Here is a 22,898-nt window from a genome sequence, read left to right as displayed (position 1 = left end):
GAGATAAACTCACACGGGCAACACACATACAAATAAAATTACACATTAATATTTTAAAATCTGTGTTAGTGGAACCCCCTGGGGAGTCAATCACCTCTCCCTTCCCATCTCCTATTCCTCTACAGAGACCCACTGCTGTGTTTTATACTATCATTCCCAGTCTTTACTTCATGAGGAATGTGTATTTGGCTGCCCTCTGTGTTTGTGTATGAATGCTGCTCTTACTCTCACCCTTGGTCAGAGATTGGTTGATTGACTGACTGATTGATCGATCGATTGATTGATTGCAGTGAGCAGTGTTATTGCAGTGGGCAGGGTTAACACAGAGAGATGAAACTGCTCCACGTGCTGAGGATAAGTGACTGCTGAGTGCTCACCCCTTAAAAGGACACCCATATCACCCCCTGTAAGGCTCAGGGAACACCATGGGAAAGTGTGACGGGAGACTGTGCGAGCCTGAGCATGGGGAGTGCTGCCACATGCTGTCTTCTGGACAAGACCTGGCTCCTGCACTCACAAACTCGCTGCAGCTGTGGTCACAGGCACAGTACTGAGCTCTTCAACATTCACTGAGGAGCCATTGGCAGTTAATGGCTATTGGGGAGTGGTAGTCATTTTCGTCACTGGTGTAGTCACTGGTAAGTTGCTGATGCTCCAATAAATAATCTCTCACCATGGCCCTGGAAGAACTTTAAACACACAAGAGATGTAAAAGTAGAGGGGGGACTGGCTGGGAAGAAAAGGGGGGCTCACAGGTGTGGGTGGGGAGAAGGGAGGGGCACATGGGGAGTATGATCCATATACATTATATGCATGTATAAATTGTCAAAGAATAAGCAATCTATTTAAAAAGAGCCCTGGCAAGATGGCTCAGCAGGTAAATGCGCTTGCCACGAAAGCCTGAGGATCTTGAGTTCAACCCTGGAAACCATGTCAAAATGCAAGGAGAGAACTGACTCCACAAAGTTGTTCCTGTCTTCTGACCTCCACAGGTGTGACATAGTGTTTCTCCTCACAATGTCTGTCTGTCTGTCTGTCTGTCTGTCTATGTATCTATCTATGTATCTATATGTATCTAAGTATGTATGTATGTATGTATGTATGTATGTATGTATCTATCTATCTATCTATCTATCTATCATCTATTCATCCATCTAGACATGCATGCACATATATATGATTTGGTTGCATAATTTTTAAATCAGTTTCCGGTATGCAAGGATTGCTTATGCTCTAGAGAAACTGAGGCAGCGGTCATCCTTTTTTACTAATTATATGCCAGTATTAATCCCTCCTTTTTTGCTCCCAGGCATTATCCAGTACCTGTCCATCCAAATAGGTGAGGCATTCTCTGACTTCTCTTACAGATGTGTGGCATATGGCTGACTGCCTGTGGGGCATGAGCAGATGTGGTGCATGCAGTCTCAGGTCTCAGCACCTGGAGGAATGTGCTTGTAACATCTACCTCTATTCTGGTAGCCTGCTTCAATACTCTGGGAACAAGAAAAAGTATATGGAAAGAGACAGGTCCATGAATAACTGCAAAGTATGACAGCCTGGAACGATTTCCCTCTACATCCATTTGTGAAGGAGACACCAAGACACAATTTATTTGAGCCACTCTGTTTTGGGGTCTATTTTACTAGCTACTCAGCCCAACTACCAGGTATGGTCAGGAATGGAGAACATAGGTTTCATCTCACTGGTGAGTAGGGAGAAGACATTTCCTGTGTCTTACTTGGTGATGCATTAACACATAAAGCACAAGCTCATTGGGATACTCCTATGCATGCGTGGGCTCTTCAGCACCCACCTACCATCTATTCATCTGCTATATCAATCATCTGTTATCACCATCTGTCAATCACCTATGTGCTTATGCTTTTATAATCTAGTGATCTATCATCTACCTATGTTTCTATCATTTCTTTCTCTCTCTCTTTTTTTTTTTTGGTTTTTTGAGACAGGGTTTCTCTGTGGCTTTGGAGGCTGTCTGGAACTAGCTCTTGTAGAACAGGCTGGTCTTGAACTCACAGAGATCCACCTGCCTCTGCCTCCCGAGTGCTGGGATTAAAGGCATGTACCACCACCTCCTGGCATTTCTACCATTTCTATCATAAGTCAATATTATATATACAATTTATCTATTTATAATTTATCACCTATCTATAATCTATGTATCTAGCACCTGTTCGGTCATCTATTTCTTATCTATAATCTATCTTTAATCTATGTATCTATTATGTATCATTGAACTCTTTCCTATCAATCAGTCTATCTATCTATCTATCTATCTATCTATCTATCTATCTATCTGTCATCTATTTATCTATCAATTCATCTGCTATCTATATATTTATGTGTATGTATCTATCTGGTTGGAGAAGGAAGAATACAAAGCATCCTCTTCATAACCACAAATCTACAGAGTGAGACTGGGGGCTCACGATTCAGTATTTCAGGGCTCACAGCCTATTTTCATATGTTGTTCAAATCATGACATTCTCATCTGAAGTGAGGATTTCAATGCATACTTTATGAACTTTTAAAAAGGAATTGAATGAGATGATGTAGTTAAAGATCCTGACTAAGGTCTGGTTAAAAATAAACACCAAATTATGGGTTGGGGAGATGGCTCAGTGGGTAGAGCATTTTCTGCTGAAGTTTGAGGTCCTGCATTCAAGTCTCCAAAGCCTGTGTAAAGCTGGGCTTGCCTGTGGTAGGGGAGGTAGAGTCAGGAGAGTCCCTGGAAACTCACAGGCCAGCTAGCCCATGTACACAGTGACATAAAGAGGCCTTGCCACAAGGTGGATGTCAAGGATTAGTATCCATGCTGTCCTGATTTCCGTATGTGCACTGTGGCATGCATGGCCCCATATATATACTCACCCCCCCACCTCTCATACACACACACACACACACACACACACACACACACACACACACACACACAGACACACAGACAGACACACACACAGTTGCTAAATAAGTTCTTTCTTTAATGGCACTGGGTAGAGAACACAGGCCCTGTGAGTGCCACTAAAGTGCTCTACCACTGAGTTACATGCCTAGCCCCATGAAATCTCCTTCCCAGGCCTAGACCTTTAATCATGTGTCAGCTACCTCTACAAGATGTGCAAGGCTGGGCGTGGTCCAGCCCTGGAGATTCTTTGCATCCATCTCAGATGCCTTTCTCTTGCCATGGTTTTCTGTGCCTCCCTGAAGCTCATTGCTAGTCCCCTGTCAGTGCTGTGACCACAGAACTCTTGACTGCCTCTGGATCTGAGAGTTGTCTTTCTGCATGCAACTGATCCTCAACATCACATCTCAGAAAGACTGAAAGTTTCTTGCCAGATGCAATTGGCAGGGTGATGGCTTTCCGAGATGTCTGCACCCTACATCTACAGAGCATGTAAATACATTCAGTGATAGAACAAAGAGGCTTGGAAGGAGAGGGTGTTATTGTTTCCTAAACTGCTAACCTGAAACAGGGGCATTACCCCAGAGTATCTGCATGTAATCAGTCCAAGAAGCCTGAGAAGTAGACTGTGGAAGCAGAAGAGACTCAGAGAAAGAAGCCTGGAGAAGCAGGGCCAGAGGGAGGGTATGCTGCTGCCTTTGAAGATGGAAGAAGGGACCATGCACCAAGGAAGCTCAAAGGGGTGAAAACACAGATTCTCTGCTAGATCTTTGGGAAGGTGTAGCTGGATGACAAAGTGAGCATTGTGTAGTGCCTAGGATTTAGTCTGGTAACTGAGTTTTGTCTAGTGACTTGATTTTGGTCTGGTGATTTTAGCCACCTCAGACTGCTGTAGTCCAGCTTGGAAGATTATACCTGGGCGCTGCTGAGTTTACAGGTAAGTTGGTATAGAGCTGTAGGAAACTTGCTTGCCCATTCGCCAGCCTGGCCTCTCACAGTCTTGCTTTAAGATTGCTGTCTTGTAGCCCAGGCTGGCCTCCAGCTCATATATAGCTCATGATGATCTTGAATACCCAATCCTCATGAACTACCATGTTCAGTTGCAGTGCTGGGGATATAACACAGGGTTCTATAGATGACGGCAAGGTACCTACTCACTGAGCTACATCCACAGCCCTCTTGCCTTTGTAATGTACATCCTTATCCTCTTCATTCTGAATGATCTCATCTGTCCACTGGATCTCTGGCCACAGGGCCTTTCCATGATGACAGAAATACCTACTCAGCTTACCAGCTAACCTGCTAGTGTCTGGGCCATCCAACACATGTTCAATAAATACTTATTGAATGCATAAATGAATGAAAAAGAACAAATGGAAATTTCAGAGCTCATTGCCCTCATCGGTAGGGTTTCTTGTTGTGATGGGCTGTTTAGAATTTCTGAGTATGCACATGGAGATGGAGGATCAGGTGGCTAAAGGACCATGTGACAGATTAGTAGGACACACAGGCCAGGAATTCTGGCTCCTGGCCAAGCCAACTCCTAAAATCCAAGCTGTTTTTGGGAAAAAAAGGAGGCTAGAGGAAGTAGAAACTCAAACCGAGACACACAGGTCCAGAGGCCAGGGAATAATTTTCAGAAGTGAGGTCATTCCTCCTACCATGGGTTCTGGGGATTCAGCTGCCAGGCTTGATAGCAAGCACCTTTACCTGCTGAGCTATCTTGCCAGTCCCAAGCCTATAATTAATTGGATGTGAATTTATAGTGACTAGAAGAAGGCGGTGGTGGTGAATGTCCCATGAAATGTCCCTTTGATATCTTGGATGGGACACTTGAAGTTTTTGACAGCCTGCAACAGTTCAGCTCCCTCACCATGAGACCCAGCCCTCTGCAGTCGCTGGAGTGTGTGTTTGTTTAATTAGGGCACCGAGTAGAGCCTCATCCGGTGGCAGATGTTGCCATGTGTAATGTAATAAATAAAAGTCTTTATAGGACCCAGCAGGCAGCAGAGCCTTCGGTTAGCAGATGGCAAAATATTAAGCTGGCAGAGCAATAACTTAACTGCCTGAATCAGCTGGTCCCTGCTCAGAATTGCTCTGACATGAATCAACTTCATATAGGATATGTCACTCAGCCTCAGCCACTGTGCCCTCACCTGCCCTCTCTCCCTTCCCAGAAAGGCCTGTTTTTACTTTGGCATCCTGTTATTAAAATCAGCTTCCTGGGAGTAAATCGTGTAGCCCCATTAGCTGGTTGATGAGAGGTGCACAGTAGGCTAGGCTGTGGGCTTCCTTTGGGTGTGTGAGGGCGTGCCATGAGTGTGATGTTGTCCTTCAGGCCTCAATCAGCCAGACAATGTGTTACTTGTCCCCTGGGCCCTTGAGGTGCTTGAAGACCATCCCACTTGGCTGCAGACATCCTCTTGCGGGGGAAGAAAGGATGACTGCTAGTCTATGGGTGCCCAGGGAAGATGAAAAAGGGTCCTTTTCTCTGAAAGCACAGAGCTTAGAGAGAGAGAGAGAGGTAAGGGGATTGGCTCACTGAACACTGAGTGTCCTGATGTTAGTGTGCCTCAGGATGGCTTGGGTCATGCAGGGACTCTGGATAAGGAGCTCCAGGGCCAAGGACTTTTGTCTTTTCCATAACCCCACGGGACAGTAACCACATGCCCTGCCCCAGCACCTCTGCTACACCAGGGCTGTACATTCTAATGGAAATCTTCCAGTGTTGAACTTTAACCTCATTTCCACATGGGAAAACTGAGGTTCTGCGAGTTGATTTAATATCACACAACTAGGAGATACCAGATCTGGGAGGAACTCAATGCTGCCTGAAGTGGGGTAGCAATTAACTTTGACTCTTTGGGACTTAAGAGTGGACTTGAGCAGAAAATGGTGGAAACACAGGAAAAAAAACAAACAAAACACTACCTGGAAGTGAGGTGGAGCCCAGGATCGAGGATATGGCACTTGATCGAATAACAATGTCTAAGGAAACTCTGTGGTCAGCACTGGAAGGATGCTGCCTGAACTTGCTCAAGCTCCCGTGGTTCATTAAGAATTAGGGTGTGGTTTGAAGTAAAACCCATCTGACCAAAGCTCTTCATGGAGTTTTCCCAAAGGCCCTTTAACAGGGATTTTCAATGGAAAGAACAACACAAGTAGAACTGCAGAAGTAGCTCAGTTGTAAGTAGTTAAGATAGGTGTTTGGATCCCCAGAACTCAACTAAATATTGTGTGAACATGGCAGCTGACCTGTAATTCCTGCCTTTGAAGGCAGAGACCGGGTTCTCAGAGCAAGCTGGCTAACAAGACTAGCCATATTAACAAGCTCTGGTTTGATTGAGAAATCCTGCCTCAATGAATAAAGTGAAAAAAACAATTAAGGAAGATTCAACACATCAGCCTGGGTGCCAGTACACATAAAAGTGTGCCTATACATAAGCAAACATTCATGTACATGTGCATACCACTGCCCTACAAAAATGGGAAAAGAAAAAAGAACAATGTAAATATAAGTGAAGAAAATGCTGCTGAAGCTGGTGGAAGTAGAAGCAGACACCCATAACTAATCACTGAACTGAACTGGAATCCAGTTGCAGAGAAGAAGGAGTGATGAGCAAAGGGGTCCAGACCAGGCTGGTGAAACCCACAGAAACAGCTGACCTGAACATCAGGGAGTTCTTGGTCCCCAGACTGATAGCTGGGATACCAGCATGGGACTGATCCAGACCCCAGGAACATGGGTTTCAGTGAGGAAACCTTGGAAATCTACAGAACCTCCTGTAGTAGTTCAGTCCTTATCCCTAGCATAGGTGTGGACTTTGGGAGCCCATTTCACACAGAGGGATACTCCCTGAGCCAAGACACATGGGGGTGGGCCTAGGCCCTATCCCAAAGGATATGATAGACTCTGAAGACACCCTATGGAAGGCCTACCATTCAGAGGGAGCTGAAAGGATATGTGATAGGTAGGGTTTTAGTTGGGGGGGTGGAAGGGGAGGAGGGGAGGGAGAGGGAACTGGGATTGACATGTAAAACAATCTTTTTTTCTAATTCAAATAAAAAAATAAAAAAAACAGAAAATGCTGCTGGGGGAGGGAATGGCATGTTCAAGGTGTGGCAGGTATGGATAAAAGGGTGTGTACCTGTGCATTTGTGTACAATTGTACATTGTGTACATATGCATGTAGATGAGTATTGTGTGACACTACTCCTGGGAAGATGTGACCAAATATATGATGGAGGAAGTCCTTTTGTGTATATGTCTCTCTTATTGGTTAATGAATAAAGCACTGTTTGGCCAATGAGGCAGAAAGATAGGTAGGACTAGGAGGCAAGGAGGATTCTGGGAAATGTAGTAAAAAGAAGTCTCATGACCCAGGCAGGAAGTGACATAGCAGGCAGACTCAGAATATAAGCAGGGACAAACAGGAAATTGCTCTTTTCCTCCTGTTCTCTTCGATGGAGCCTCCATGTGAGCCTGAGAAGAGAGGATGTATGCCGCCAGCATCCTCGATCAGATAAGTCTTTATAAATAGATAGATTATGGCTATGGTTGATACTTAAGACAGAGCAAGCATATAAGGAATCCTAGTCATTGGCCAGCAGCATTGTACCTAATATTAATCACTCTGTGTTACTTTGGGCAACTATGTGGTGACAGGGCTTAGGCAGCTGGCAGAAAGATTTATCATTACAAATATATGTTCACACCAGAGAGGGAACCAATGACATACCAAAGTGTAGATTCCAGCTTGATGAATAAATTTTATTGTTGCTACTTACAGGAATATGAGTGAAGAGGCACTTATAGAGTCATCAGATCTATCTTTTACAGGTAATTTCATTGGTCTGAGCCTCTCCTACACAGCTTGACTTGTTTCTGCTTCTTTCAGGCAGTCCAGCTTGTGTGGGAGTGACTATTCATCCCCCTTTACTGCTGATGTACTCTTGGGGGATGGAGGAGACTAGTGAATCTGGTTAGTTTCAGGGACTTCCTGAAGTTTTTGTGTCCTTTACTTCCCAAGCTTAAGGAACTTCCTTGCAGGATGGAATGTCTGGCCTCCCTTTAGAACATCCTGTTGTTGTTCTTCCCTTTTAACATCCTGTGTCTTAACAAGCTTTCCTCCAAGACAGAAGGTTTTAATATTGGAAGAAAGTGCTACACAACAGTAGGGTAATGGAGCTGGTTGTTAGAGACAGATAGCTTTGAATGCCAAGCTGAATGAAGCTGGCTTTCTTTCCAGGTAACAATGAATTGTTAAAGGTGTTGTGAGCCAGCACTAAGCTGAAGCAGACAAAGCTTGTTTCAGATCATGGTGTCAGGTGACTGCTGCCTTCATGCCCTTTAATATCTCTGGGGAAAATGTCACCAGGGTGAAGGGAGTGAGGAAACTCAGATTCCCTTCTGATTTTGCCATTTGGAGTGATTGATAGAGTCCTTGACCCGAGGGGAGGCTGGATGCTGCTGCTTTCCTGGGCCCTGGCTTCCAGCATCTGGAATCTTTCTGTCCAGTTCCTGTGTGCTCCATTCCCAGAGCTCATGGATGGACAAATCCCTGTGTGTGTTGACTTCTGAGATAATGACACCTGGACTCACCCTGGATCATTGTCTGGAGCCAATCCAATAACCTATGTACTTGCTTGTGGTAGGGGGTGACTCTGAAGGACTGAAGTTGCCCATGAACTATGACCTCTACACCCTTCTTTCATTGGAGGGAGGTTCTGATGGGGTGAGTTGCAAATGTTCCCTTTGCTTATGGGGTCACGGGGTCATAGACACCAGAGTTGGCACTGCACCTTGTCTTATTAATAGTTTAATTAAAAAACCCTACAGTCCCCCCATTGCAACAGTAGCACAAGTTTATTATACAGTATAAAGAAGATGTGGAAAAATATTTATGACAAACTGACATCCAACTGAAATCTCAAAAGCCAAAGACAAATCAGGTTGTTCATATAGAGGTAGTACTTCATAGCTCACACATGGCCATCAACACAAAATGTTTATGTAATTGAAATCACATGGAATATATAATTTTGCATTTCAATTTTCCACCCTCATAAAATCAGTACCAATTTCTCACATCATTAGACTTCTTTGTAAAAATTTGTAGATGCAGAAAAATACCTCAACATTAAGAGGGAGAAAAACAGGATTAAAAATTCATAGTTTTGATATGATTTTATTTGTGATAGATAAATATACAAGAGCACAAGAATGTTTACATTCCAAAAATATATCACTCAGGATGGAAAGATGTTGTATAAAATGTTAATAGAGGTTATTATGGAGGTGACTTTTATTTCCCTTTATATTTTTGCATTTCCAGTAGTGAATTTTGCACAGTTGCAAAATACTCCAAGAAATTATTTCCCCATTTTACATCCTGGCATATTTTCATTGTAAAATATTCACTTATTTGTCCCCTAAGCATCTGAGAGTCTAGACAGTACCATGTGTCTTGGCACATGTGACTGTTCATGCTTTGCAACTCTCCCATTTTGCATATGTGGAGACTCAAAAGCAAAACATCCATGGCTTAGTTGAGGGCGTGCAATGGTATGTGTGTTTAAGTCTTTTGTTTCTCAGGCTCTACCTTTGCTGGGTAGCCTTATTCCAATATCTAGTCCCTCTGAGTAGCAAGTCAAGGAGTCACTTTGGGTACAGTGATCTTGAATAATGAACCACAAGCTCCCCTTCTGCCCCGACTGTCTGGCAGCCACTTTCACACAGATGCCCTGGCTTTTGGGATGAAGGATCAAAGCGAGTTCCCTGATGTCATTAATTTTGTCTTTGTGGGAGTTCTCATCTCTCTGCCTGGCTGCTGTATGTCTCTGCCCATGGTAGGCAGGGCTCTGACAATCTGCCTAACTGATTGTAAGGATTCTAGATCACCAGCTCAGTGCTACATGGGATGACACATTTAAAGCCCAGCTCAAATGTGACCTCTTTGAGCTTCACAGATGCCCTAAGGCAAAAGCCACAGATGTCTCTGTGTTCTCCTATGTATTTTAAAAAATTACACCACATCATATCATGGCCATTCTGTACATTGTTTTCTCATCTAATAGATCATTGGCCCTTTGAGGTCAAGGATCACACATTCTTTCCTGTGGGTCTCTGCCCATCTGTCCTTGTTCCTCCATTCACTTCCTTCTCCATGGTTACTAGGCCAGTTCATGGCACCAGCACTGCTCATTTGGACACAGAACCAGTATTCCAAGGGATTCCTTTCTTCCATTCTTGTGACTCTTCCTATCCACTTTCCACTTTTTCAGGGATAGGGACTATTTGAAATTGTAGATCTGAGTTGCCATTTTCTTTATGCAGCTCAACAAAGATTGGCCTCTGCCTGTGTGTCTGATACCATCTTAGTAAGCTCTGTCCTCCTCATCCATGAAACTCCCTTCTCTCCAATCCCTCATGAATCACTTTTTAAAGATCACATAATTCTGTGGGACAGTTTGGGTTATTACCCCCAAATGTCTACTCTCCCCTCCAATGGTGAATGAAATTTATTTCTCTACTACATGATTTGGGGTTAATCATATGGCTTGTTTTAGCCAACAGAATATTTGTAAGCATAACACAAGTTGATTGAAGTAGAAAAGAGCTGTTGCTCACTTCGGTCCTGCTAACGCTGTAAGAGCAACATGCCCAGGGTAAGCTGTTGGTGCCAGTAAATGAGAGATGTATTGCCCAGATCTGAACAGAACCAATGATCTGTAGTCCAGCCCAGATCAGAGCCACAGATGCATAGCTGAGGGAAGAGTTGGTCCATCAGCCACCATGACATTTGGGGTATTGCTGCAGAGTCATTTCTTCATGGAGCCAGTTCCCATCTCTTCACATTATTGTATAGTTTTCTAAAAAAAAAAAAAGAGGCAATTACACCTAAGCATCTATCTATTATCTATCTATCTATCTATCTATCTATCTATCTATCCATCTGTCCATCCATCCACTGTTGATATCATGCTAATAATTTATCTACCTATCATTTATTGGTATCCTATTGATAATTTATCTGTAATCTATTGATACTCTAGTAATTATTTATCAATTTATATACATATCCTGTCTCCTCCCATTCATATCTATCTATCTATCTATCTATCTATCTATCTATCTATCTATCATCTACCTATCTATATATCTATCTGTCATGTATCTGCCTTATGTATCACTTATGTATCTTATATCTATTAATAATCTTGATCAACATACATATTGTTTCTCCACACATCCATACATCCATATCTTCTATCTATCTATCTATCTATCTATCTATCTATCTATCTATCTATCCTCTCCAACAAATATTTGTTAAATAAATGAATTTCTCAAGAACACTTAGGGTGTACTTTGTACCCAATCAATGCTTACTGAATGGAATTACTGAACCATCCAAACAAGCTTATATTGTGTGCTAACAAGTATAGCCATAAACCATAGTTGTCACAGGGACCAAATGGTTAGCAGTGACACTCCGTCCTCTTTCCTGCTTTGTCTGAACCTGCAAAAGGTCTTTGCTGTAAAAATACCCACACTGAAAACAGATGATGTGTCAACTCAGTAATTTAAACCATGAATCTGTACTTGCTTAAAGATGAACTTGTTTGGAAGAAAAATGAGAAAAATGCTTGTGTCTGTCCAACAGAGCCCAGGGTAAGAGCATCAATTTTGGTTCCTAGCAGGTCCAGGGCATAATAGAAGGAAACTGCTGAGCTCAGCAGCTGAGTGAGCCACTCTTATTTTCACAAACACAGTTTCGGGGATAGTAATTGTATCTATTAGCAAGGGTGACTCTACTGTGGGCCTGACAGAAAAATGAACTCCCCCATGTTGCAAAATGAGCAAAGTGGAGATCGATAAATCATAAAATTAGTTGAGACATCATCTATCTTTCTTGGCTTCTCCTCTATTCTTGTCACAGTCCCCTGGGACACTAATTCATTTATTGCATTTTTATCGTTGGGAAAACACGTCAAGGTTCGGAGACTGCATTCAGTTAGGAGAGCAGGGGCAATAATGTGTGTCATTAATTAGGCAGTTTGAGGAGGTTCAATCCAAACTCCAGTTTCAACTGATTTTCATAAATTGAGTTTCAGGTCTATGTATGTGTCTTTATCAAAAAGCAGTGTTATTGAAATATGCCCTGAGAGGGAGAGAGTGAGGAACCTGTCTGCTCACTCTAGAGAGGCAATAAATTTAGGAACAATCTAGGTGGTCAGCTAGATGCAATCTGCATTGTCTGAACAGCCTTTCTCCTATCAGCACGTAATCAAAGTAAATGTGGGACACAGCCTGGATTAATGGATACATGTCACTTGACAACTAGTTGTATGCCTGATCCTAAGAGGCATATAAGAAGCAGATTTTTGAAATATTTTATTGTAGTAAGATACTTTACATTATGATTTATTTTATTTGTATTTATGTGTATGTAAGTGAAGTTGCATTCAGAGGTCAGAGGGTGTGTGTGTGTGTCAGATTCCCTGGTGCTGGAATTACAGGCTGCTTGATGTGGTTTGTGGGAACCAAATTCCAGTCCTCTGCAAGAGAGCCCAAGATGTATGTTTTAAACACATTTACACATGTTCCATCCAGTGTTGTTGTCTATAGGCACTAAGCACAGCGTGTCTCTGCAATGTGTATTGATTAAATGAAAATTTACACTTGTTTATTAGTGACTGCTCATCTCTCTCTGACTCCTAAAAACCACTATTCCACTCTGATTCTTGACTCTGCCTGCCATAGATGCTCCATGTGCAGTGTATGTCCCTGTGTGATTGGTTTATTTCACTTAGCATGTCACCCTCAGGTTTGACCTAAATCTCATGTTACTGACTTTCCATTTTTCAGTCTGAGCAATATTCCATTGCATGTGCATATTACAAGTTCCCTATCCACCCGTCTGTTGATTGATGTTTGAGTTGTATCCTTTTCTTGACTCTTGTGGCCAGTGCTGCAATGACCACAGGGCTGCTCATACCTCTAATATCCATTCTTGATATATATCCAGATGAGGGACTGCTGGATTATATGGTAATTAGAGTCTTAAATTTTAGTTTAAAAATCTCCATTTTGTTTTCTGAGGTGTCTGTACCATCTTTCATTCCCACCAGTGGTGTGTGTGAGTTGGCAGCTCTTGTCTCATCCTGGTAGCTATCCTGACAGTTTGAGTTGATGTTTCACTGCAGTTCCCATTTTCATTCAGTGATATTGGTCCATGCTGTTGAGCCCTTTTCAGACACTTGTTAGTGTTTGTTTAACTAAGAAACTGTGGGCCAATGAGAGGGCTCAGTGGGTAAAGGCAATTGCTGCCAACCCTGATGACTCAAGTTCAATCCCCAAGACTTATGTGGTAGAAGGAGAGAATCAATTCTTCTCAAAGCTGTCCTTTCACACACACAATAATTAAATATAGCATGTAGAAATGGAAGCATTTGTATACTGAACACTAGACTGCATTAAAGACACACATGAGAGAAAATACAGATAAATAGGAAGAAAGCTAATATTTATGGAATATTGAGTATTGTTAGGATACCCATGTTAACCAGTGGGAGATGTGGATCAGTGCAATCTCTATCAGGTATATTTCACTGAATATATAAAACAATCCATGCAGAGCTACAATGAGTAGTCAGACCTGTCTTGATGAGAAGAGCAAAACTGGAGGCTTCACACTTCTTGGCTTCACAACATATTGTGAAGTTACAGTAGCCAGATCAGTGTGGCATTGGCATAAAGACAGACATGGCCTGATGGTATAGAACAGAGAGCTCAACAAAAAAGCTCAAGTGTTCAACTGAGTGTTGACAAAGGGGCCAAGAGTGTGCAGAAGACAAACTATAGTCTCACCAACATGATATTAGGAGAATTGTGTGTCTACAAACAAACAAGGAATTTGAGTAAACTCCATTAGTTGCAAGCACTTCTCCCATGTTCCATATCTAGTTTATCTGCAAATGGCCCAAACCTTTTCCTTTTGTGCCTGTCCACTTTCACCAGAACTAGACAACTGGTTCTTCTGCCTTCTCATCTTGCCCTATTCTTCATATAGATACAAGAGTATCTTTAGATTGGGCCCAATTAGATGGCACTTCTAAGACTCCAAGGTGGGTAGACAAGCACAGGACTTAAGAATGGCAGCTACCACCATAGACGATGCCACAGTAGATGCCACTCCACCCGAGGTCATGCTGATGAGGCAGACACGGGTTATTTGTGTGTGTGGGGCATTTGCAAGAGGAGAGGTTCTCCTTTTAGATAAGAGTCCTGGGGTGCTGGAAGGAAATACTTGTTACCTGTGGGGAAAGGGGTTGTCCTCAGCATCCATTCTGCTCTGCAGGCCCCTCCCCTCACTGTCATGTTCGAAGCTTGATACATTGCCAGCTTTGCCTCCTGTAAGGGTGGGTGTCTGATATGAGGGCATGGTGCAGCACTACTGGTAATGAAATCTTTTAAAACATGTTTTAGGTGCATGTGTATCTCTGAGTGGGATCATGTGGGAGTATGTAGTGTGTGTGTGTGTGTGTGTGTGTGTGTGTGTGTGTGTGTATGAACAGCATGCATGTGGAGGTCAGTGGACAGCCACAGGTGTGATGCAACTACCAATTTTTCTTGAGAAAGAGTCTTTGATAGGCCAACATCACCACATTGGACAGGCTAACTGGCTTGTGAGCTTCTGGTGGTTCAGCCATATCTGCCTCCTGTTTTGCCATCACTGGGATTTACAGGTCTGTGCCACACCTGGCTTTTTCAGGTGGGTCCTGGGGATCCAAATTCAGGTCCTCCAAGCTCATGCTTTGCTGACTGAACCTGCAAGTCTGATAACAAAATCTCCATCTCTTTGTTGATGAATTTGAAGAGGATGGGCTCAGAACAGTGTGTTCCATCGTGGTCTTTGATTCCCATTTTGTCCCCATCAAGGAATCTTGGTCAGAAACTACATGGGCCATATGGTCCCACAGACTGGAGTTTGAATCCCACCATAGCTTTAACATCAGCTTTATTATTTTTTTATTTTAAATTATGCCCACCCCACATATGTGCTTATTAGTGTAGCGCTTGAGGATACCAGAAGAGGGCATCAGATTCTCTGGAGCTTGAGTTATAGGTGGTTGTGCTGACCCTGTGTGTACTGGGAGCAGAACTTGGGCCCTTTGGAAGAGCAGTGCACACTCTTAACACTTGAGCCAACTTTCCAGTCCCTCCCTATGATTTTTGAAAATATGAAATGCTTCACAAATTTGTATGCCATCCTTGCACAGGGGCCATGCTCCTCTTCTATGTATCATTCCAATATTAGTATATGTGCCGCTGAAGTGAGCACTCTCCCCATGGTTTTTATGCCCTGTGATTTGGTAGATAATGGCTTGCATTTGGGCCCAAGGGGCTGCTGCTGTTGAGATTTGGGTTATTCATGTCCTGTATCCAGGCTCTTTCTATTTTCAAATTTTGTCTTGTTTTTGCAGACACAAAACACATGCATCATTGCTAACTAGGACCTATTTGACATATGTCCTCAGAGCAGGTAGAGGGTGCCTAATGGCCAGAGAAATGGTGAGTTCTGTCCTTAAGGTATGCAGGATGCTGTAAATGTTGAGAACCCAAAGCAGGGGACCTTTAGTTCCTTTATTTTAGAAAGATTGTTGCCTATTCCTCCAGATGCCATTCAGCAGGTACCATGTACTTTTTAAAAATATTTTTTATGAATAATTTTAGATTTATGGAAAAGTCTCAGAGATAGCCTGAGAATTCCTGAATTCATTCTTCATCCGGCTTGCTCCAGATTAGTAACATCATGTATCATCTGAGTATATTTGCCAAAACTATGAAGTTAACACAAATACACTGCCATTAACTAAGCTGTGGATTTCCAATTTCATATGTGTTACCATTAATCTCCTTTCAATATGAGAAATAAATTTTGTAGCTTTTTTTCTGGGCTAGGGCTGGAACGCAGAGCCTTTCAATTCTAGGTACTCCTTCTACCACTGAGTTATATTCCCAGCCTAGTTCCTAAGACCTTTTTATTTTTGAGATAGGATCTAATTTAAGATATCACCTCACACTTAGTAGTTTTGCTTTAAATTTAAAAAAGATTATTTGTTTGTGCATATATGTCTCTGTTACACTTGTGTATGCATATAGAGGCCAGGAGATTATATTGGGTATCTTTCTCAATTATTCTCCACATTTTTTTTTTTGAGGCAAGGTCTCTCACTGAACCTGGAGCTCATCAATGACTTGGCTAAACTGGCTGGCCAGTGAGTTTCAGGGATCCACCTATTTCTGCTACCCTAGTGATAGGGTTATAGGTATGTACCAACATACCTGGCTTTTTACTTGGCATGGTGGATCCAAGCTCAGGTATTCATGATTGAGTAGCAAGCACTTTACCAACTGAGTCCCTACCGAGCTCTGCATTCAGTAACTTAAAAAATAGGCAAACAACACTTTAAGTTCCTTACAGCCAACAAGCCTATTGACCATTCCTGTTAACTGCACCGACCAGGGTGGGCTTCTGTCATTGGCTGTACCTGCCAAGGTAGACCACTCCTGTTGACTGCAACTGCCAGGGTGGAATACTTCTGCTTTCCCTCTCGATATCCTTCCTCCTTGACCTCTGGAAAACTCACTTTATTCCTCTTACTCTTGTTCTCTTTGTATTCAAAGAATTTTTTTCGTCTTTATATGCACATTTTTTTGAGACAGGGTTTCTTTGTGGCTTGCTAATCTAAGTGAATACATACCTTCCATTTATTGTAGTCTTTTCTGAACCAAACCTTGTTAATTTCATCAGAAATAGACTCACAGATGATGACTCCACATTGAGTAGTTATTTTAATGTGAGGTGGGAATTCTCTGTTGAATGTATCAATATTGATTTGTTCAACTATCCCCTGCTGATGGACATTAGGGTTGGTTTTACTCACTGAGTATTATAATACAACCACAAGTCAGTTGTGGTTTTCTTGGAGGGCGAAAGGAGGCTGGTAGGGAAAAACACGATCTTAGTTGAGAAGACAGCAGAGTCTTTGCTAGAACCTTTAAGACTTCTCTGGCCTTTTCCCTCAGGGATTATCCTTTGGTGATGGCTCAGACTGGGAGGCAAGCTTTGAAGATTGTATCCTTAATGATAAGCAAGGGACCCTGTAGCCAGGGCTCAGAGGTTTGCACTTGAACTTGCTTTCCAACAATTACTTAGGGAAAAAAAGTATGGTAGCTGAGGAAATAGACTGCAGTCAATACTGCCTTTTGTGCAGGTTTTCTCTTGGAATAAGGTATGAACCCTTTGCAGGCTCTATGGTCAGGCATAATTAGAGTCATCTTCTACAGAGACCGCACACTGTTCAGCAGTCTGGGGCAATGGAGAGCTGTGGAGGAGGCCTGGGGGACATTTGAGTATCGAGGCAGGTGAGGATGGATGAGGAAGCAGATATGTGTAGAATGAGGAATGCAGAGAGGTAGATGTGGACTCCTGTCCTTACACTGCAACATGCCAGAGGCTGTCCTTCCAGCAAGTTCTGTCAGGTCTTTGAGTCTTAGTTTCCTCACCTGTCAGATGGAGGTAAATATTTTCATAACATTTTACAGGAGCTAAATATGACCCATCAGCGCAGAGCACAGAACAAGGGCAGGAGGGCCATGAGGGAGGAACTGTGATCCTACAGGGGCACATGGGGAGAAGTTTCACTCTTTGACACTATTCCTGGCTGTGTGTTAGGTCTTTCCCTACTGGTGAGCCTGATGCTATCTTATTTTATTAACTTAATTTCTTGTATGCCACTTATTCACTGGCACTTATCTGTTGAGAACTGTGTCTGCCAGCACTTTTCAAGTCACCGAGGATAAGGAGAGGGATGAGCCATGGGTCCCACCCACTATCATTCAGTTTGCTTCTACTGTGACAGTTGACAATAAGCAACTCATTAATATTAGCCAACTGTATTTATTTATTTTTGTATATATGTATGTGTGTGCCTGTGTGCTTGCACGTATGGGAGCACAAGTATGTATGCATGTGGCAGCCCAACACGATCTACTGAGGCAGGGGCTCTCACTTGAATCCTGAGCTGGCCAATTCATCCCTAGCCAGCTTGCTTTGGGGGTCCCTATCTCCTCCTCCTAAGCACTGAGATTGCAGGTAGATTGCCATGTCCACCTGGCGTTTACCTGGGTTCTGGGTCTGCCCTCATACTTGTGTGACAAGTTCTTTACACACTGATCCATCTCCCCAGCCCCAAATATTTTATTTGAAAGAATAGCTGAAGTGATACAGAGTGGCAAGGACATGCCAGAGATCGTGGCACCTTTCTCAGCACAACAGCTTTATTAGATATAAAACTTATAAATAATATCATTTTCCCATCTAACGCACACAGTTCAATGGTTTTTGGTATGTTCACAGAGTTGTGCAAACATGAATACATTAGACCTTTGCCATCACTCCAAAAAGAAACTGTCCACCCAGAATGGGGATGCCCAATTTCTGTTTCTTCCTCAGACCATAAATTCATTGAGGTGACTTCTGTCTCTATGGGTTCTTCACCACAGACACTTTATGGAAACAGTCACTCAGTATGTGTTTCTCTGACTGGCTGCTGACCCTATTCAGAGTTCTAAGGTCTGTCTGGGGATCTGTGTGTACCGGTCCTCATTCTTTACTGCTGCCAAGGATTCTGTGTATGGGTGGAACACATCCAATTCTATTTATTCATTATCAGTTAATGGGCATGGGGGTTGTCCATGTTTTTCAGGTATTCTGGGCAATGCTATTGTGAACATTAGTGCGTCAGTGTTTTTGTGTGTACATGTGTTGTGATGCTGCTTAGCTTTGTCAGCTGAATACACTCTCCGATCACCTGGGAAGAGTCTCAGTGAAGGGTGGTCAACATTGGGTTGGTCTGTGGACATGCCCATGGATCAACTGGCTTGATTGCCCTCATGGTGTGGGGAGGGTAGCAGCTGCTGCTGCTCAGGTAAAAGGACTTGGAGGAAAGAGACTTTCCCCTTTCTTGCTTTCCTGGCTTTCATAGTCCTTGACAAGTTCATCTACTCTATTGTGGCCACTGCTGATTCTTTCCTGGATATCAGAGTTGGTTTCTTCAGACTCCCAATGTAGACTGAAGACCTTATTGATTCCTTTGCCAATATGAGAATCAGCTTCTTTGAACTTCCAGTGTGAGCTGAAGACCAGTGGGTCCCCAGGAAGCCCCAGACCTTCAGCAACAACTTATGATTGCTGGTGCACCCAGCCTCATGGAACAAGCAGCTACCAGGTCCCCCATCTCTTTGGTGTGAGACATCACAGTTGGACTGCTCCAGCCATATTGTGTAAGCCACAATATGGTAAAGGTCCCCTTTAATGTGTATTCTGTTCCCCAGAGAACCCAGGCTATTCGTATGTACACCAGACTTCTCATTCTGTGACAAAATACCAAAGAAAACAACTCCAGGGAGGGAGATTTAGTCTGGCTCCTGGTTTCAGAGGTATCAGCCATGGTAGGTTGGTTCCATGTTTCTGGGCTAGCTACAAGGCTAAAGAGAATGGCAACACAGAGTCTCATATCATTCAGGAGAAGGTGTATTATTCTAGAACACTCCAGTGACCTACAGCCTCCAGCTAGGCCCCACCTCTGCTTTCCAAAATCTCCTCAAAAGTACCACTGTTTGGAAACCAAATATGCAGACCCTGAGACTGTGGGGAACATTTCCCACTTAAAGCAGAAAAATGTATTTTAATGTTCTTTTTTACTTAATAATCATAAAATTACATTTATTTGTGTGTGTGTGTGTGTGTGTGTGTGTGTGTGTGTGTGTGTGTGTGTGTGTGTGTGTGTGTGTGTGTGTGTGTGTGTGTGTGTGTGTGTGTGTGTGTGTGTGTTTGTGCATGCATACTTATAGATCAGAGGACAACTTTGGGAGTTGGTTCTTCTCTTCTACCATGTTGTTAGATCTGGGGATTGAACTCTGGTCATCAGGCTTGGCAGCAAGCACCTTAACCCACTGAAGTCATCTTGCTGGTCCTGGTTTTAATACTTACTAATATGTACTTATGATGTAATTTCTGGATCCCCTTGAGGAGCTTTCTACAGTAATGGTGCGACTTTACATTCCCACCATGAGAGTGTTGATAGTTTGAATTCACCTGTACCAGTGGTTCTCAGACTTCTTAATTCTGTGGCCCTTTAATAAGTTCCTCAGGTTGTGGTGACCCCCAACCATAAAATTATTTCATTGCTACTTCATAGCTGTAACTGTGCTAGTGTTATGAATCACAGGTTGAGAACCTCTGCTCTAAACCATCACCAACATGCTTGTCCCTTGCTTATCTGCTTCATCCTGGTGTTAAAAAAGTATACATCCTTGCCAGTTGGACTTGCCTTTTCCTGATGGCTCATGGCACCTTTTCCAGTGCTTGTTGGTGATGAGTGTTACATAAAACTCTCTCATGAGAGTTCTACATTTGGGGGGAGCAGAGATTATACAGTAAAGCTCTGTGGAGGAAGGTTTGCATCTAGGAGGGGTTAAACTTTCTGCTGGCAGGGTGTGAGTCCCTGAGATTCCCTGCAGGAGGGACTGGAGTGTAGAGATTCCAGGGAGAGGCTCCTGCAGGTCCAGGAAGGAGGTAGAGGGCATCTGAACAGGGGTTGAAGACAGGCAATTGGGAGAACATCTTGAGAAAGGCACATGGAAGTTAGGGTTGGGACTTTAGGGTGATGAGGTTCTTTCTGGAGGCAGTGTGGAGGGGAGAGAAAGATGGAAGCCTCAGGCTATGAGATGCTCCATTTCAGTGGCAGGAACAGGACAACATCTATAGAAAAAAGATCAGGTCACCAAGTGTGTAGCCAGAGTAGATCTCCTCCCACTTAAAAATGTACATTTGTTTATTTTTATTTGTGTGAGCATATGTGCAGCCATGCATGTGTTGAAGTCAGGAGACAACTTATGGTGGCCAGTTCCTGCTTTCCGTCATGTGGGTCCCAGGGATTGAACTCAGATAGTCAGTCTTGGCAGTAATCACCTGTACCCGTGAGCCACCTCTTGTGCCTCAGCTCATCCCCTTTCTGCCTTAATAGTTTGTCTATAAGTAGAAGAACAGTCCTTTGTGTGCATAGGGATGGAGGGATGTAACTGAGATAGCCTAGACAGTTATTGACTTTGTTCATGCCTAGTATATTACTTACATTGTTATTTACATTGGGCTCGTTCACTAAGACTGTCCTATTTATCTTTATAACTTTCTTCCTACTTGTTCAGCCTTGGGGTCCATTCCAGGAGGGCTCCATTAACTGTCTTTCCCCTCATCCTTTTCTCACCAGCTGTACATTCAATGTAGACAACATGTAGATGTTGTTTTTTTTTTTTTATACCCACCTTTCCAAACCCCATGAGAGTTTCATCCCTGTTTCACTGAGCCAACACAGTATTTTTCCTTCCCAGAGTGACTCAGTTGGTTTCTGGCTGAGGTGGGTGTGAGGGTCAGCTTTAATTATTAACTTGACACAACCCAGAGTCACCTAGAGAGTCTCAGTGGGGGATTGTGTGTGAGAGATTGTGTGTGTGTGTGTGTGAGGATGCCTGTGAGGGATTCTTTTGATGGTTAGTTGAGGTGTGAGGACCAGGCTGGAATATGGGCAGCACCATTTCATGGCTTGGCTCTGAACAGTAGAGAGAAGAAAGCATGAGCAGGCAGGCTGCATGGGTGGATCTATTCTACTCTGCTCTTGGCTGTGGACAGTTTGAGTTCCTGTCCTGACTTCCCCTTAGTGATGAACTGTACCCTGGAATTAGGAGCCGAGTAAACGCTCCCTTCTTCTAAGTTGCTCTTTTGTGGCCAGAATATCTTTTATTGCAGCAACAGATGTGAAACTAGGAGTGGAGAGAATACCAGTTTTTGCTTGCTACATGTTCTACGGCAGCTTACAGTTTTTCTTACTCAGTAAGGTTGCAATGATAATCTTTGCTTTGAAAATAAAAAAAATCACGGAACTACCAAGCTACAGAAGTGGCACGGTCTGAATGCAAAGTCCATGAGTCCCTGGTAGAGAGTCTGGCCTCAACTGCACAGTTCACAGATGGCCAGCTAGAACGCAGAGAGGCAATTTCTGCTTGTCCGGGAGAGCCTGCAGTGCCGCCCTCTGCTCCTAGATGGCGCTCAAGGCTCAGCTTCCAGGCCGCACCTGGGGCTTCAGCCCCAAGGCTTCTAGCGAAGATAGTTTGTGGAGTTTCTGCAGCTGTTTCAGGAAAGGAAGAAGGCTTCCAGTGCTGTTTGTGTTTGTGTTGGGGCCATTGTTCTGATTCTGTTTCCGTTTGCAAAGCCAGTCTGCTATCTCTAAGCTTGCAGTTTATCTGTAGCTGCCTGAACCTGACAAGGTGAAGCCTGTGCGAGAGGGTGGGTAGACACCTGTGGGGGAGGACACCCCAAGTAGAAAATAAGGTGAAATGGCGCTATCACAGACATCGCTTCTCTTGACCTTTAATCGAAGTTGGCACGACTTTGTAGATGTCAGCAGACCCTCCCGACCAGGGAAGAGGGACCCCTGCCAGCAGCCGTGGGAAGAGCCTGTCCTTATGATGAGTCTGACCCCTCATTTTGTGGAGCTGGGAAAGAAATGGTTGAATCACTGGGCTCAGCTCGAGTGGGATTTTATACACCTAGTTCACATTATTTTGCCTAGAGTGGGGTTAATGGGCACAGATGAGCGCAGCAGCTGGGCGTACAATGTGGGGAGGGACAGGAAGTTGGTGGTGGTTTTCTTGGTGGAGGCGGCAGTTCCTCAGCCGTACCCTTGGGGAGATGATGTATGGTCTGGATTTAAAAAAAAAATCCCTAATATTTACTTGGTGTTAACTACCAGAAAAGGAGAAAAAATTGGTGTAAGGGTAAGGAAAAAAGGAAAGCAAAAAGTTAAGCAGAATATTGGAGTCTTTGGGGGGAATAGAGATGACTCAGGG

At 43.4% G+C, this 22,898-nt stretch overlaps 1 non-coding gene across 1 annotated transcript; it reads right to left on the bottom strand.

Annotated features, from left to right (window-relative positions):
- Positions 1-15,160: 15,160 nt before the first annotated feature.
- Positions 15,161-15,267, bottom strand: LOC113831883. The gene has a single exon (XR_003484339.1). It is a non-coding gene; the product is annotated as a U6 spliceosomal RNA (small nuclear RNA).
- Between the last annotated feature and the right edge of the window lie 7,631 nt (positions 15,268-22,898).

Source organism: Cricetulus griseus, chromosome 3, assembly GCF_003668045.3.
Source record: "Cricetulus griseus strain 17A/GY chromosome 3, alternate assembly CriGri-PICRH-1.0, whole genome shotgun sequence".
Taxonomy (NCBI): Eukaryota; Metazoa; Chordata; class Mammalia; order Rodentia; family Cricetidae; genus Cricetulus; species Cricetulus griseus.
Note: the sequence above shows the minus strand (reverse complement) of the source record. Positions and strands in the feature narration are given on the sequence as shown.